This window comes from Oryx dammah, unplaced genomic scaffold (assembly GCF_014754425.2).
Source record: "Oryx dammah isolate SB20612 unplaced genomic scaffold, SCBI_Odam_1.1 HiC_scaffold_22, whole genome shotgun sequence".
Classification (NCBI taxonomy): Eukaryota; Metazoa; Chordata; class Mammalia; order Artiodactyla; family Bovidae; genus Oryx; species Oryx dammah.
In genome coordinates, this window is record NW_024070206.1 from 15,782,987 (window position 1) to 15,787,059 (window position 4,073).

Consider the following 4,073-nt stretch of genomic DNA (forward strand, 5'->3'; position numbering starts at 1 on the left):
GCAGGTCCCAACAATTTAAATATGCACCTGGGAGAGGATACTTTCAAATTCCAGATCAAGGCTTCAACTGCATGTAACATGTCACCCCCAGCATGACTTAGAAGGACAGTAAATCAATGAAACAGTAAAAAGAAAAAAAAAAGACAACTGAAAATGGGTTTTTCAGGCGAGTCTGAAATGCTACAAGATTGCTAGTTAAGAACAGTATCCCTTTTCTCAACCTAAGGGTTATAGCCCGTCTCTTCATCAACATCATAAACCAGGTGCCCATGAAACTTGGAAACTGAGATGAAAAGTGGAGGCTATCGGGTGGGTACATAGGTGGCCAAAGATAAGCGTTCTTTCTATGTAATAGAGCTATTTTGGTGTGTCAGGACAACTGACCCATCCCCCACCACATTACCCAGACATCTACTGTAGAAAGATATGGACTAGATGAGATTAAAGTCACCATATCTGTATCACAAAAAAAAAAGGAAAGGAAAAAAAAAAAAACCAGAAGGCATTCACTCAAATCTTACAATGGGAGGTGGGAGTGGTGGGTGGGTGGGTGAGGGTGGGGATAGAAAAGCAAGAGGGGAGATCTAAACAGCAGGATACGACAATAAATGGGAAAACAGCAAGAGAAAAAGCACACTAGGTTAATATAGGAAACTAGTTCTTTATTGAGAGATTGTATATTAGTATTAGTGGATTCTGTGTGTAACAATGTCGTCATGCACACGATACAAAAAAAAAAGGAAAAAAAAAAAGGCTGGGCCCACCATGCTTCGGAAGGGCAACAGAACAAAAGCAGCGTACAATGAGCAGATGGCCCGGGCTACACGAGCACAGTACGTTTCAGCAGGGTAACATCTCTAACCGAGCGCTGTACATTGTCAACTGGGGGATGTAAAAAAATACAGATCATGCTTTAGTTTTAGTACAAGAAAAGGTGAAAAAGATACACAACCAAAAGGATATTTGATACAGAAAAAATTACCCACAAAATAAGAACAGGAAGTAATTCAGCACAGCAGAACACGCGATCCCTGTTTAATGGAAAACCATTTTGCTGGGGATTCTTTTTCATTTTTTTCTCTTCTCTTTCTTTTCAGATTGCCAAATGGCAATCTGGGGAGGCCCCTTGGGACTTTACTTTGGAAGGGCCCTCAAAGTAGGGGTCTTATTCTTTCTTTATTGCTGCTGTTTTGTTTCAGTTTTCAAGCAGGTCTGGCCAGCGAGGCAGCAGAAGGGAGCCGGCTGTTAAAGGGGCAGCTCCGAGGGCCAGGGCGGATGTCCAAAGATGCTCTTGACATTGTACAATTAAACAATTAAGACACCGTGGCCAGAGCTCCCCCTTAAGCCAAAGACCTTGCTGCACCAAATTTTCAGAGTAGCAGCAACTATCATTTTATCAAAATTGTTCACATATACATATATTTATTATTTTTTGCCTCTGACTAGATGTAATCTCTTCACTTATGCCGGGGTGCTACCAGGGAGCTAGCTGAAGCCACCCAGATAAGTGGCAATTGGGGTGCTACAGCCTCCAAGCCAAGGCAAAAGGAATCCACTTAACAGGGATTTACAGTGCAATGTACTCGGCTAAACAAGATGAGATACAAAAATGGTTATTTCTCTACATCTATTCTGAAATGGCCTACATCCTATACTACTACAATGGAAACTAAAAAGAACAGATTTAAGCTGGCAAGCTATCTAATAGTTTTACAAGAAGATTGTGGTTTAGGACCTTGTTGGGTTAAGCATTAGTATCCTCTATCGGAAGGTCATGAATTCTTATCACATTGTGCTAAATTTTACTCACAGCCCGACTAACCCTCAGCCCTTGAATTTCCTATGGGCGTGTTTGCCATGAAAGTAAACTTTGACTGACTGGCAGAATTTGTTTCCTTAGGTGTTTTTTGTTTTTTTGAGGGGGGTGTATTAAAAACAAAATTTAAAGGCAGCTGAGCAATTTGAATTTCAAAACATGGAATCAGCATCCTGCAATGGTATTTAGAGATCGGTGGTATTAATGAGGATGATAATGATTTAATCAGGATAATTATACTTTCAGGCTCAACATCCATCTTAATCATTTTTGAATTTCTGCCTAGTGTAATGTTCCACACCCGTTTTAAACGGAAATGCCAAGTAATGAGATATAATTGTGTATTGGGGGAGGGGTTGGCATTTCAAGGGAGATCTCACCCAGTGCCCCCCCAATTCCTATTCTTCACACATCCCCTCCACCCCTGCCCCCCACTGCTAGGCTGGCCTGAGACAGGGGATACTGCCGCTTAAATAGCAATGCCTTCCTCAGATGGAGACAGGAGATGGTTAAGAGGGGTGTCACAATACAGCTAAATGCGGAGGCAGAAGGGTCACAGCGCACACAGCAGCGAGTTGACCATTCACTGAGCTACACAATGAAGAAAAAAAAAAAGATTTGATAAATGCAGAATGTCATCATTCTATCATCACACAAAAAAACTGCGGTTCAAACAGGCCTAAGGGGGTTGGTTCTTGCCTTTTAGGTTCTGGGGAGAGGCTGGGGCTGGGGACAGCTGGGCTGGAAGAAAGAGGGCTGGGCTTTCATTCTCTGGCCCAATCGGGCCCCTGGGGCGCACGAAAGCGCTGGCCCCGCGACCCCACCCCCCACTCTGACTTGGGGGAGCAGCCCTGGTCTCAAAGGAAAGACATCATTCCGTGCGTGAGGGAGGGGGGCGGGGGAGGGCTTCAGCCAGGAGGGATTGAAGCAGACGTGGAGTGGGAGAGGATAGCAGAAACATTTCCAAGAAGAGCAATGTGAGTCCAGAGGCAGAATGCAAAAGGAAAAAAAAAATAATAATAATGAATCTAAATGCACCTCGGGTTTGCTTTGGGAGGTGGGAGTTTTTGATTAAAAGAAAATGGAAGAAATGTGACCGGGGAGAAGAGGGGGAAAATCAAGCTATTGTTGTTAGCAGAATGTAAGGGAAAGGGGATGTGGGGAAGGGGACCGTGCAAACATACCCCATATATCACAGTTAAAAACAAAGCCGGCGCCGGCCTGCTGCTTTGTCAACGCCTGCCGGGGGCAAAGGCCTGGCCTGGGGGCAGCATCCCACCGCATCCGCGCACACAGCGCAACACCCAAGGGCCGGCACCCCTCTCCGGCCGGCCGGGTCCAGGGGTGCACAGCAGTGCACGCCTGACTCTCCGAGGCGCGCACACACTTGCACACAGTCACATACACGCGCGCACGCACACACACACACACACAAGCATCTTGAACCCATAAATACAACTGTCATACAAAGACCATGGGGTGGGGGGTGGATAGTAGGAGGGCGATACACAAAAAAGGGTTAAAGGGGAGGAAAAGATAGGACGGGAAATCGTGCAAGTGCCCACGAGAAGGTGGGGGCTGGGGCATGGGACAGGGCAGATGCCAGATGCCAGCTAGGCAGCCATCGGTATCAGTGACTAAATAATGGAGAAACACGAACACAAATGACATGAAACACACATACATCTCAAAAAAAAAAAAAAAATCACAGAAAGCCAAGTAGGCTTACACACACAAACACAGGCGCGCGCGCACACAGTCATGTATCTCTCTCCGTCCTTCGATCACACAGGGCTAGGTATTGGGGGAAGGGGCTATGACTGGGGGAACCGCGTCCGCCGCAAAGAATAAAAAAAATGGGGCCAGGGAGGGAGGGGACTCGAATTCGCCAAACCCTAACTTCACTGCAAAAGCTCCCACGAGGGCGGCCACCTCCACACTTGGGGTCCCCCCAGAAGGGAGAGGGGAGAAGCCACCGCTCGCCCCGCGTCCTCCCGGGTGTGCCCTGAACCGCTCCCCCCCCCCCCAACCCGCCGCCCTCGGCTCCAGCCCTCGCCCCGGTGACCGCGGCGATCCACGCTCGGAAGAGGACCCCGAAAGCAAAAAGCGATACCTCTGTTTCGCACAGAGCCAAACACTGGAAGCACGAGATAGCCGACGTGGACCAGGACCATCCTGGCTCCTCGCGCGGCGGCGGCGGCGGCGGCGGCTGCGCGCGGGCCCTTTGTGGCGCGGCTCCGGGGCGCGGGCGCGGGCG

General features: G+C 48.2%; 1 long non-coding RNA gene across 1 annotated transcript; it reads right to left on the reverse strand.

Moving 5' to 3' along the window:
- Window positions 1-641: 641 nt before the first annotated feature.
- On the reverse strand, window positions 642-4,015 carry LOC120881021. Its single transcript, XR_005725187.1, has 2 exons — window positions 3,930-4,015; window positions 642-2,407 (listed from the first exon to the last, which is right to left on the reverse strand). It is a non-coding gene; the product is annotated as an uncharacterized LOC120881021 (long non-coding RNA).
- Between the last annotated feature and the right edge of the window lie 58 nt (window positions 4,016-4,073).